This window comes from Phyllostomus discolor, chromosome 6 (assembly GCF_004126475.2).
Source record: "Phyllostomus discolor isolate MPI-MPIP mPhyDis1 chromosome 6, mPhyDis1.pri.v3, whole genome shotgun sequence".
NCBI classification, from domain to species: Eukaryota; Metazoa; Chordata; class Mammalia; order Chiroptera; family Phyllostomidae; genus Phyllostomus; species Phyllostomus discolor.
The window spans coordinates 8,536,423-8,550,591 of NC_040908.2; positions in this window are offsets into that span (position 1 = coordinate 8,536,423).

Genomic DNA, 14,169 nt, shown 5'->3' on the forward strand with positions numbered 1-14,169 from the left:
TAAAAACTGCACTTATATTAGTATGCATCTATTAATAAATATTTTCACTACATTTTTGTCTGTTTTATGCATTTGTACAAAGTGAAGTGTCATTTCGACCTTCTGTGACTAGGAACAACTTGAAATTAAATCCATTCAAAGTAACTCCTCACAGAGCAAAACCATCTAAATATAAGCCCTGCAAGGAATCACAGAGAGGCTGAAAATTAAGACGCTAATTAAGTCAGTAAGTACAACCCTCAGGTTAAAGTTTAACAAGGGAGGAGGGATGGAAAGGGAGGTGTAGGAGAGTGAAAATTCTCATCCGTGACAGGAAGATGAGAGAGAATGTCTGAGACAGTGACTCCAGCGACTAATTATATGTGTATTGTTAAACATAGGAGGTAAATGGCTGAGTAAACAGTTCTCAGATTTGGAAGCAGCTGTCCCTGGAAGGCACTGGGCATGGACTGAGGAAGGGGACAGAGAAGACTGTACATGTGGGTCTAGATTTCCATACATAGCTAGACGTAAGCATAGATATATGCATATACCACACATACTCACATTTTGTACTTTCTGACATCGTCAACTTCGTATGTGCATATCTATGGTGTGCATATAATATATTATGTAAAGTGAACTTGATATTTAAGAATTCTAACCAGCAAGTTTTAAAAATAATTCCAGCACACACACATACATGTCCAATAGCAAACGAGAGACCATATGTCCTTTTGAATTAGGAAGAGTCTTCCATTAGAGAATGTTTAAAATCACTCAAAGAGGGCATATTTCTTCTGATTAGATTTCATAATCTAAACCTGTGTGTTCTCCACAAGGGAAGTGTTTAAGTACGCATGAACACTTAGAGCTCAGTGGCCTTCTGACAGAGGTCCTGTTTAAGACCATTAAATACCTTCTGTGCCCCAGACATGGTCTATGTGATGTTTCATTTAATTCTTTCATCTTTATCTCTGTTTTTTAGTTTATCAAGGTATAATTGATATACCAAAAAGCAGCACACATTCAATGTATACACCTGGATGAGCAGGACATACCCATATACCTGTGATACCATCTCTACAGCCAGGGCGCTACCTGCAACACTGTCCTTATATTCTCCTGTGATTTTTTATTTTTGGTTGGTTGTTTGGTTTTCTGTTGTTGTTTCATTTTGTTGGTAAGAACACTTAGCATGGGATCTATCCTCTTAATATGTTGTAAAGTGCACCGTATCCTCTTGTTAACTACAGGTGCAGGGTTTTCCAGTGCATGTCTAGAGCTTTTTGATCTTGCTTGACATAGATGTTACACCCATGGAAAACATTCCCCATTTCCCCTTCCCCAGCCCATGGCGATTGCCCTGTATTCTCTGCTTCTGTGAGTTTTACCAAGTTGAGCTATCTCAACTTTGTGAATGGAATCACAAATTACCAGTCCTTCAGTGACTGGCTGATTGCGCTCCGCATAACGTCATCTGGTTTTATCCATGTTGTCATAAATGACAGGACCTGCTTCTTTATGAAGTCTGAGTAATATTCCATTCTATGTACACACCACTCCTTCTTTACCCATTTATCTGTTTGTGGGTATTTGGGTTGTTTTTCTATCTTGGCTCTTGTGGATAGGTTTTAAAGTATATCTTGAAGAATGGATAGAGTCCACATCTGGTTAAGTTTTATATAGCACCCATGGCACTTACGACAGTATTTTCAATGATGAGCTTTTTACATATTTGCTGAACTGGATTAAATTTGAATAGAAGGGGATGCAAGGACGGACACTTTGCAAGTGAAGCCCATAGGTAGAAATGCACACAGGCATTCCTCCTTCTTTCTCTCACCTCTCTGTTCCTTCTCTTTGATTTACCCATCGCTTCTCACCTTCAAGTCTAAGGTCATGAGTGTTATCTGATCTTTAGCCGTCAGGTGCTCTGAGGCTTTCAGCCTTAGTGAAACATATTGTTGACTCTTTGGGCTGAAAGCAGGGCTGTGTTCCACCTGCATCTACTCAGAGATCTGGTACGCATCCAGTATTAACTTGAGGCATGCAGATGACAGAGCTGGCAAATATAAGAGCAGTTACTTTTGGACACACTGAGTTGAACTATAGCCCTTTGCTGAGAATGCCTGTTAGCCAGAGGTTGAACGGATCTCTGGTCCTAATGTCTTTGAGGAGACTCTTCACTCCCAGCATGAGATGCCATGTCAGCCTCTGCTGTGTCTTATGAGGTCATGTCAGCCAAGTAAAATTTACTGGGGCATTCAGTTGGAGCTGTAGACCACATGGGCAGACATATTATTAGTAGTTACCTATTGATTTAGAAGCAAATAGCAATGGAGATCTTACTGAGTATGCTTCGTGTGAACATCAGTCCATAAACATCAAGGTTCTGTGATTTTACAAAGCAAAAAGGAAAAAGAGAAAACCACCCAAAACACAATGCCATTGAATTGATCTGTTTCCAGCGTGTTTCAGCAGCACTGAACTTGCTGATGTATCTCCATCGTGGAGATGTCCCTTCCTCTAGAACAGGGATGGAGTAGGTAGAGAACTAAAGAACACTGAAATGAAAGGGAAGCTGAGAGTTCAGGTGTCTTGGTCCTGTCCAAGCAAGGTGTCCTCACAGCGGTCGTCGGCCAGGACTCAGTAGTTCTTAAACGGGGCCCTGCTCACATACTAGACTAATCATTTGGAGATCTTTTTCTGTAAAATATAGCCGCTCCAGTTATTCGACATGGTTTTCTAAAAATGTGTTTCATGTGCCAAGCCCTGAATTCCATATGCTTTTGAAGCTTAGAGCTTTTAATAATTATTACATCAACGTGGCCTGGAAAAAGAAGTCTGTCACTTCCCATGATAGCATATTTTATAATAGAGAAGACTGTACGAGTTAAAAAGTGCATCCGACTGTTGATAAGAATGATGTGCAATAATAGTGTCTTAAACCAGTTGGGAGATTACCTTTCTCTTGAGTAAAAGAAATCAAGAGGGAGACAGTCCAGAGAGAGTGTGATAGATGCATGCTATCATCAGTGCTCTGGGTACCTTTTATCTTCTGCTGCACTACCCTTAACACATGGCATCCATCCTCAGGATCACAAGATGTCAGCTGGAAGTCTTGCTGTCACATCTATGTTGCAGGGAGAAAAAAGAATGAGAGGGGAGTGAACAAAACAGTATACCTCCCAGCTGAGTCAGACCCCTCAAAGAGCTTTTCTGCGCCCCACCCAGTAACGCATTATTACTCGCTGACTGCATTCTAGATGCAAGAAACCCTGGGAAGTGTCCCATAGCTGGCCGCATTGTACACCCAGTGATATAGGAATGTTGGCTAGTAAGAAAGGTGGAAGAAGATGGATATTGGGAGTGTAGCTAGCAGTCTCTGCCACAAGGCATGTGGGATACAGGGGAAAACATAAACTGGGTTGTCAGATAAATGCCAGCATTTAATAAATTGACCTGTGGAATCGTTTGACCAATCTTGGATGATTCATTTAGTAGTTGGGTGTCTCAGGTTTTTTCACCTATAAAATTGAAGTTTGCAGTGAAAATTTTGCAGAGGTATCTTTGAAATTAAATAAGATGCTTCAGAGTTTAATGTGTTGTTTGCTGAGCAACTTCTGTTGCTCCCCCCACCCCCATCCTCCCGACTTCCTATCAAAATCCCTCGAAGATATGTACAATGATAAAGAATAAAGACACTGACAAGCATGTCAAAATCTGAAAAGAATGTCCACTGATTGTAAGGAATAGATAATGATAAGGAAAGGAAAAAATAAAAACTAAAAAGCCTTCACCAGGAATGTGAAAAAGGAGTACATGGAAAAAGACAAGAAGATACTCAGTCCCACAATTCTGTGCTCCTGATGCAGAACCCCAAGGCAAGGATGTTGTCTGTTTTATTTACTTTTTTCCCAGCACCTGTAACAGAGCCTGGCTATATATGGCAAATGCTCAATATATATTTGTTGCTCTGACGGTCCCACCAACTAGATCTATCCGGAAACAGCAGCTCACTGAAGACACTGGGTGAGGAAGTGTGGGTGAGAACATCCCTGATGCATCGTTGCATCTGAGGGGATCGCCCTTGCATGGGCCTGTGGGACAGGAGCAAGAAGGACACTGCTGAGGAGCTTGCTGGGACTGGCAGTTCCCCCACATTCCATAGGTTGTGAGCATCAAAAACCAAAACCCAGAATGACACCACCATAGTAGAAAGAATAAATACCCGTATGAGTAATAAAACGATGTAAATTCTCAAGAACTATAGAATCAATGTGACCATTGCAGGTATTCAGTAAATGTGTATTACTGTTTACATTTCTTAACACCCAGCATCCCCTTGAAACAAACAGCAAATCCTTATGGACGGGGATTTTATCACATCCTTTGTTTTGACTTATGCAGATGTGTAACTCCTGAAATACTGCTCATTGGGCATCTGCTAAAAGTCTTACTGGTTGACGGCTACAGACTTGCTAGAAGTCCACTAAGAGCCAAAAGAGAGATTTTGACATCTGAACAGCACAGTATTTTAACCCAATTAAAAACAAACAAACAAACAGGAAAGGGAAGGGGATGTTCTGACCAGTGTCGAATCAAAGAGACCTCACGGTGAGTTCTGCTTTGTTGGTGTCACAGCGAGGACAGAACCTGATGGCTAATCCTCAATGACCAGTCTTGAACTTGAGGGGAGGTTTGTGGGCTGGTAGGGCACAGCGGCAGCCACTCTCCGGCCCAGACGGATGTCAGGATCCACGGAGAGCTGCCTCAGCCCAGTGTACAGTAGAAGAAACAATGAGGTCCTCAGTTTCACCTGGCCAGAAATGGGGAAAAATGGCATTGAATCAGCTCTTCCTTGTTCCTGCCCCATGAACCGGGAGGTTGGGGATGGATGGAGAGGAGGAAGTCTCCGAGCTGCAGGGTCTGGGGCACGTGAAAGAAGTCTGTGGGTTCCAGGCAGTGGCCTGTGTTCCGTCCGGAGACTCTGGTGGCTTTGCATGAAGTTTGCCTCCGGTGTCCCCATTTGTTAAATTCACCTTTCTGATTTCATGCAACTTACTTTTATCTCAGCCTCGTCCTCCTTAACCCAGCCTTCCTTTTGAAATGTCCATCTTCCTTGAAGCATTGCTTTGTAAACTCTTAATCATATTTGTTTGTTTTAATTGAACAAATATGCTCCGCGTCTTGGGTACAAGCGATGGCTCCTAATTGGTTACATGCTCGCTTGGCTCGCAGTCTCCGAGGATGGAGTTTCTCTGGTTCTGGTTGGGTGTGTGCAGGGGGAGGTAACTTTAAAGCTTGATTAAAGCAAGTTTCCCTAATGTCAGGGTTCCCTCGAAAGAAACAGACGTACTCCTGGAGGAACAATGGAGGCTTGCTTGCGTTTAGAAAGTTAGAACAGAAGTTTAAAAAAACAACCCTTGGTCCAATTTTCAACAGGATTGTATAATGTCCAAAAAATGAAAAAAATCCCCCCCACTTGTAACCACAGGAAGCCAAGCATTACAGTCAGAAAAGAAAAAAAAAAACCGCCCAGTCCCACCCCCAGAATGAACTGCTCCATATTGTTTTCCTTCGTGCCTGCCGATCTCAGATTTTCATTTTCTGTGCATTAAAAAGGAGACTTAAGAAAATATTCGTTAGCGGTTTCTGTCTAAATCTCATCATCTAATTACTTTCACAGTGAACATTTGAAATGGCACAAGCAATTCTGCCAAGAGCCTTCTCTCTCTGGATTCCAGGAGATGTTTCACAATAATTAGAAACCCCAATGGGTCTCTTAAGGACCTTTAAAGGGTTCCATATGCAGACTTCCATATGAAGTGGTACAATGTGTAGTTCTTCATTTTCCACAATAGGGCCTGACAGCTCTTAATGTATATTATTACATTAAATGAGATGCACATTAGTTGGTCAGACTGCTGGGTAGCTGGCCCCAATTCACTGAGAAACACAAACCAACCTGGCAACCCCATTCTTTGCTCCCACCCCGCCCCACCCCCACCGACAGAGTACTGTTAGCCATTGTTGAAGTACTCAAGTACTAATGGGCTTCTTGGACGGTGTCCTTGAGCGTGAGCAGGGTTTTCATTGATTTTACTGGAATTGCAAGACGCATTAACGTATCTCGGTCAGAAATCACTGGACCAAGCTGGGGGTCTCTTTTCCATTGCATGGCTAGCAGACTTTTATTTGTTCTTTGGGAGGTGTTCTGTGGGAGGTAGTTACAAAAGGCCCAAGGATCAGGGGGTCCTCTATTTTGCATACGTGACTTGACTGGATCTTAGCATTCCTTCATGCATTGTTGCTGTGACATTCTGTGCTAAGATAGCAGAAAATAATTACATGCCGACAGTATTGGATATCTTTTCAGAAGTGTTTATTTACCGTGTTTTGCTAAGAAAGGAGCGCAGCTCACCAACCTTATCATCACTGAGTGAAGTCAAATTGGTATTCTTTTTTTGTTGACAGTAAAATGTTTTTTTTTACTTAAAGGTTATGCATGGTTTATTGGGTGGGTAATGAGTCTAAACTCCTTGGTCCCTGGTTGGTGACAGTTTAGGTGACTGCTTCCTGGTGCTTTGTGCATCCTAATGAGGTCAGGCTGTGTAACCCAACGAGACCTCCGGGGAGCAGGGTGACTGATAGCATAGGGGGGAAAAAGAGCTTCCTTCCCTGAGCATTTTATGTTCTCAGTAGACTAGAGGGCTCTGCTCTAACTTTAAAAAAAACCTGTGAGTTTTTCAAAAAAATCAAAAAAGTCTTACCGGTATTTTTTATTTGGACAAATTACAAACATATCTCCCTCCCTCCCCATGATGCAATGCCCTCTCTCCACCATTGGCCATTGCTATTTTAGTGCAATGACCAATGTGTGGCCATTTGCATCTGGCTGGAGGGTGGAGGTGTGAAGCAAGAACAAAGACCAGCAGGCTGTTTCCCATTGTTATGTAGGAGAAATGCAGCTCAACCCAGCATTCCATGCCTGCTTATTTGTTCCTGTCTCTTCTCCCTGCAAATAAGTAGACAAGTCAGGAATGCTAAGTTTGGGTAGATGCTGTATATGAATATTCTTTTGAAAATGGTAACATGGCACCCTGTTACGGAAGAAGAGCTGTGAGATGAGGACTGATTTTCCAAGAATGCCGAGATTCCCTTCAATATCTGATAGTGATTCCAAAATAGGAAATCCAAGTAAAAAGAGAAACGAATAATTTTGTATTACATTTAGGAATTGTAGTATCAAGATTTTCTGTGCAGATAGAAGTTTCTCAAAAAAACAGATGATTTTTTTTTTGCCAGTAATAGGAGCTACTCAAAAGATCAAAAGCAAGTGGGTATAAGCAATTGCCTCTTCATAGCTCTGAAACCCTTTTCTTCTTTGACTTAAACTATCATCTAGTGACATATAAAGTGTACAGTTTCTCCACCAAAAGCTGTTATTGAACCACCCTTAGCAGGTCTGTTGCCTTCTCCCATCCCTCAAGCACAGAAGTTGAGAAAAGCCACTGAAGAGCATTTGAATGCAGAGTAAATATACAGAAGGCCGAGTATGAATGCAGGGCAGCAGGAGTCAAGTGAAGAATCACACTCTCATTCAATCAGGAGAACAAATAAAACATGGGAACAGCTCTTCTATGAAATACAGCAGTGCATAGGCATCTGGAGAGAAAGGGGATGGGCCCTGGCTGTCTGAATGCGAGGCAGGGAGGAGTCCATAGGCTGGTACAGAGGGGACCCCGAGAGAAAGGTAGAGAGGAAGAGTTTAAGGAAATGAGGTTACAGGGCTACACAGTGGCCCAAAAGAGACACTCATAAGCACTCATTTACACACACAGGCACAAATATACCCCCTGCACACATGCACACATATAACGCAGTAACAGATTTTTTGGAAAAAAATCTGATTGCAATTTTGGACTTCAGCTGTTCACATTTAGCATCGAGTTATTTTCAGGGTGGCCAAATCATGTAACCAGGCCTGACTCCCACGTGGGTGTGTGGAGACCTGGAAATCAACGGTGACAAGATAATGTGCTGCAGTGTCCAGGAAGGGAACCGTGTGACTGGGACAGCAAAGAAGAAAAAGTCTGCCTCGAACTCAGAGGTTTTTGCAAGTCTTCGTGGTGCTCTGTGTGTGGGGGGGATGACAGGGAGTGGGAAGGAAAAGCATTGTGTGACAGCCTCCTGAGGTCACTGTTGGTTCCAACTTTTGGGTAAAAATATGTCACAGCACGAAGACTTTGCCCTGGTCCTCATGAACTCATCAATGAGCAGGGTGACTTGAGGGGGTCCATTTCCCCTAAACTCAGAGGAGCAGCTTCCAGAGTGGATACCGCTGACAGGCAGACACCCTAGTGCAGGGAGGCTCCCAGTGTGAACCAGGGCCAGCCAGCAAATGCTGGGTTACTGGTTTGCAAAGGCAGAAGTCCAGAAATGGAGAGTTTGGGAGTGGTTTAACCAAGTAATTTTCTATCTGTTGAATCTGATAAGAAAAAAAAATGTGTCATCGTTTAGTCTCTGTTGTCTAGTTTCTTGTTTTCTGAGAAGTATGTGTTTATTGCATTTTATAAGTTTGAAGTAAGAGGAATTAGACAAACAGACAAAACGCGTCCTCTGTCCCAGATCATTTGGAAAGCACTGGCCTGATGGAAATGTCCCAGCAATCCACGGAATGGACGGAGACGTCCCCTCACGTTCGAGCTCATTGTCCGCATTTTAATCTCACATCTCTAGCTTCCCTGATAGCTGAATGTTTAATGCAGTAAAACATAACGTGTCTTCGTTGGAATACGAGTCCATAAAAACTGTTCTGCCAAAATATTCAGGGCCAAGTCCAACAGAAAACAACGGCATACGCTATGCTCACCGAAGAGAGTCACAATGCCAATCATCGTGCTAAAGATTCTGAGAACTTTTGCAATGAACGGAAAGTATCTGTTGGACACAAAACTTCCCTGACTTATTTGGTCACAGAGCTCCTTGTATCCCGTAGCACCTTAAGAGACATTAACTTCCTGTGCAACTCGTGTTCCATGAAACGTCAATTGGAAAACACTTCTGTTTATTCATGACTGGAGACCGCAGTCAGAGCTGAGAAGAAAAAGAACCAGGTGGCAGGAGATAGCGTTGCAGGGAAGAAATGGGCAGTGCACACACTGTTTAATCAATCACGACCCAAGCCATGTGCTGACTCCGTTCAAAATGGCTTTCAGGTATGAAACCGGTGACTTCTGGCTCTTTTGTCCCCCGACGTGCCTTGCAAAACGGGCCTACCTTCTCAGCAGGCTCTTCCTTCCACACTTAGAGAAAGACTTCTGCTGCCCCTGAGTCTTCTTCTGAGCCTTCCTCTTCCCAATCTGCTGAGCCAGATGATGTGAAATTCAAGGTTTTGCTAGTTTCCTGACTTTTTGACATTGGTCCTTTCTACATATTTCCAGCATGGAGTGAACCCCCTCTGATTTGGACTAAGAAGGGAAGAGGTCAGTCTAACTTGGCGAGAAGCCTGCTTTATAGGATATCTAAAAGTGGTGCAGTTTCAGTTTTACTGTTTTCAGAAGCTCGTGGTGGCAGAAGCTGACGGTGGACGTATGTAGAGTTTCTGTTGTGCAGACAGACATCGCACACTCCTATTAACTGAACTTAAAATAAGGTTTTGTGTTAAGTTTCGGTGCCCCCTTCCCCCCCCCCCCCCATTTACAGTGATTACAGAACCATGATTATAGGACCACTTTAGTTTGCTTTAAAAAATCATTTCTACATAAAGATATAGTGCTTTTTGCAAGCCCTATCTCAAAAAACAACTCTTTAAATGAGTGGACCTTGAAAAATGACGCCTGTTTGCACTTGGTCTCCTCGGTCACTGGGGCAGGACCTATATGGGACATGGACAAAAGCAAAGATTTCAGAATTTCCCTGCTCTTCCTTTCCAAGCATTTACTCTGAAAAATGATCGTCATTTTTGAGGCAAAAAGTAAGGTACCTCTCACTGTCTCTCCTCATCATCATCCCCGTATTTTATCCCATAGTGATAATCACTGCGTGGCATTATAGTGTGTATTGATTTGTTTCCTACGTATTTTTCTGCCTCTCCTCACTAGCATGGAAAGCCACTGAAAGAGGTAAATCCAGTCTGTGTGGTAGAATAGGGAAGAGGGGGGTCCACTCAGAACTATCAGATATAAAATGGAGGCCCAAAGCCCTAGAAGCGAGTAGAAGTGTCTAGAACAGTATCCCTGTCGGTTCTCCTTTTCCCCACCACCCTTCCACAGAGCACCGGGCCCCCCAGCCAACACAACAGGCACACACACTCCCTCTGATAGAACTTACCTCCTGAGAAAGACTGTCTGGTAAACGTCCTATCAATATGGCACCTGGGCCACCCCCAGCCTAATGAGCTACCCCACACTGTGTGCAGACTTTCAAGTAAAACCTTCTTGTTCACAGTTTTGACACCAGACATCATTTCCAATGAGTAATAAGCTCATCAAGAGGAAAGGCATATGAGAAGCACCCTGTTTCCACTACCTAAAAAACACCAACAGTGTTCTTCCTGTCTGCATATAATGGACAACCAAGATTTTACCAGAAATATGAGGAAAATTAATAGCACTAGTAAAGAAAAAAGTTTAAGGCCAGATCAATGAAACCTAACACAAACAATAGATAATTCATAGGACATAAGTGAACTGTTAGAAATTCAAAATAATAGAAAGATTCAGAAGGATATTGTTACCTCTAGAAAATAAGAGTTGGCCCTGGCTGGCATAGCTCAATGGATTGAGCACAGACTGTGAACCAAAGTGTCGCAGGTTCAATTCCCAGTCAGGGCACATGCCTGGGTTGCAGGCCATGACCCCCAGCAACTGCACATTGATGTTTCTCTCTCTCTCTTTCTCCCTCCCTTCCCTCTCTAAAAGTGAATAAATAAAAAATCTTAAAAAAGAAGAAAATAAGAGTTGACGGTGATAATAAAAGAAAAATGAAAAAACTATAAATGACCTCTTGGAAATTAAGAATTGTTTGCCCAATTCTGGTGTTTAATAGAATGGCTAGACACCAACACGGATGACCTCTTCTAGAAGGGACTAAGAAAAGGTAAGTATGGCAGAAGAAGTAAACTATATAGAACACTAAAAACATTGACATTCAGTAAAATCCTAAAAAGAGAGAACACAAAAAAATGGAGAGGAATTTAAAATAAATAAATGATAGAAAACAGTTTACTAGAGCTGTAAAACGATACGGTCTTTAAAATCAAAAGGAACACTTAAGTGGTCTCAAGGTACGAATTTATCAGAGTTGTAGAAAAATAAGAGTTTTCAGTTCAAAACTAATATCCAAATGACCTCAAGGTAACACATAAACACACACACAGGCAGATTCTTTTACTCTTTTCCCAATATTTCAGAACACAAAAGATACAGAGAAAACCCTTAAAAGGCAAAATTGCAGAACTTCAGAGGACTGAAATCAAACTGGCATCAGGATTTTTATGGCCAACAGTGGATGCTGAGGACAGGGGAGGGATTCCTTCCAGGCCCTACGAATAATTGCTTTGAATCTGGAATTCTATGTACAACTAAAAAACTGGAAACATCTATTTCAAAAATTTCAAAAATCTGAGTGCGATAAAGAAAACGTGAGGCACAAGAGATATTGGAACTGGCTGGGAGGTGCAAGGGAAATAAATCCCACAGTGACATCTGGGCTAGTCCAGGAAGTTGGTGATCCACAAACAACATTTTTTAAAAACAAAAGAATAGATTCTTTTAAATTGATATATGGGATAAGCAAGAAGGTTTTACTTGTGTGGCAAAAAAATAGTCATATATATTTCATCAACAAGAATAAAAGAAAGATAATTAGCAATGTCTTATATTGGCATAAATATATGGTTTTCTTATTTGCATATAAAAATCATGGTGAAAATATGAAGCAAATGAAATGTGTCATTTAAAAAACATTTTATGGAATGTAAGAAATACTCCATGATTTCATTTATGGTTTCTGGTTTCCTGTTTGGCTGAAAAGGCATTCCCTACCCTGAGGTTATATCAATATTCTTCTAAATGATTTTGTTTAAATAATTGTGTTTTTGTGTTCATTACACTTAGATTTCTAATCCATATGAAATTTATTTTTACATGGAGTGTAATAGGGATTTCACTTTGCTTTTCTCCTGCTGGGTAGATAATTATGCCAATATCATTTATTAAACACATCATTCTTTCTTGACTGGATTTAAATACTCCTTTTATTATTTTATTCCAGATACTATAGGAAATAGCTTGTGCTTTAGGCCAAAGAAACCTGAAAGCAGGTAAAAGACTCCCCTTTTTCAAGGAGAGGAAATAGATATTAATAAGGTGAAACAATGAAAAGTCATAATCAAACATAAGTAGGTGTCATAATTTAAGTCCAAAATCATAGAAATAGAAGTAGAACATAGGATTTTATTCAGAGATGACAATCTGAATGATTTACAGGATACAGAAAAGAAGAAAAGGGTGGATACAGAAATGTAGAACTATAAAATAGTGTGAAAAATAATTACCAAGAGAGTGGAATGCACACTGATTGTCAATTGGTTAATCTCACTAAATAAAATACAGAGCTGTTCAAAATGGATTAAAAATATACATACCCATATACATACACATACACATACAGACTCTCTCACAACAAGGAGCTTGTTTACTGAATGAAGAGGTACATTCATGAAGAACATAGGTAAAGCTTTAGACAAAATGCAACATCCTTTTCTGATTAAAACAAAATTAAAACAACTCTTAGCAAACAGTGATAAAATGGAACTTCTTCACCCCGTTAAAAACCTCTGAGAAAAACATACACCTACCTCTGTTCTTAATGATGATTGTCTCAACCCACACTCTTCTACTAATACCAAGAACAAAATAAGAATATTCTCATTCTTTTTAAAAAGTAAATTTATTGGGTAACATTGCTTAGTAACATTATGTAGGTTTCAAGTGTACACTTTTATGATACACCATCTGTATATTGGGTCGTGTGCTCACCACCCAAAGTCCAATCTTCTTCCATCACCATGCATTTGACCCCCTTTTCCCTCCTCCTCCTCCTCCCACTCCCTTCCCCTCTGGTAACCACCATACTGTCATCTGTGTCTATGAGTTTTATTTGTTTTCCTTGTTGGTTTGCTGCATTCTGTTCTATATCTCAGATATATGTGAAATCCTGTGGTTCTAGCCCTTTTACATCTGACTTATTTAGCTTGGTATGTTACTCCTAACACCCATCCATAGTCTCATTCTTGCTGTTTTCCTGGTGGTTCTAGCTAGTACAATAGAGTAAGAAAAAAGAAGGCATACAGACAAGGAAGGAAGAAGTAAAATCATCTTTATTCAGAGACAAGTGATTATTTTTGTAGAAAGTCCTATAGGATCTACAAGAAAAACTATAGAACTAAAACCTGAGTTCAACAACGTTGAAAGCCACAAAATAACATACAAATATTAATGTATTTCTACACACTAGTAACTGACAATAAAAATTGAAATAAAAAATAATGCCTTTACAAAAGTATCAGAAGTGGGAAATGCTGAGACGAACCTTACAAAAGATATACAAATCACAGACACTAAGCACTACAAACCCTGCTCACTGAAACTAAGGCCTAAAGAAATGGTGTGATGTCAACGGATGGGTCAGAAGACGCAGACTTGTAAGACATTAGCCTTCCCCAAATTATTCAAAAATTTCAAGACGAACTCACTAAAATCTCAGTGAGAGTTTTTGTAGAACTGACGAGATGATTCTGACATGTAAATTCAAAGGACCTAAAGTAGTGAACATCTTTGAAAAGGACCCTAATTGGAAGTATAATACCTAATTTCAAGGCATATTAACGTTTTGTTAATCAGAGCGCAGTGGTGTTAACATAAAGACAGACAAGTGGGCCAACTGAGCAGAACAGACTCCGGAAATAAAATCACACATGTGTGAACAGCTTATTTCTCACAAAACCAGTGTTGTTCTTCATCTGCCTTCTGTTTGTATTGTCCCGTTTCTCATTTTTGAATGGAAAAATGTGTTCCAGAGGTTTGCTATTATTTTATTACCATGAAGAGTAGTAGTAATGTTCTTAATTTGTGATTATCTTTGAATGGAGGGAATTCTTGTAAAGGGCGTTTACGAACA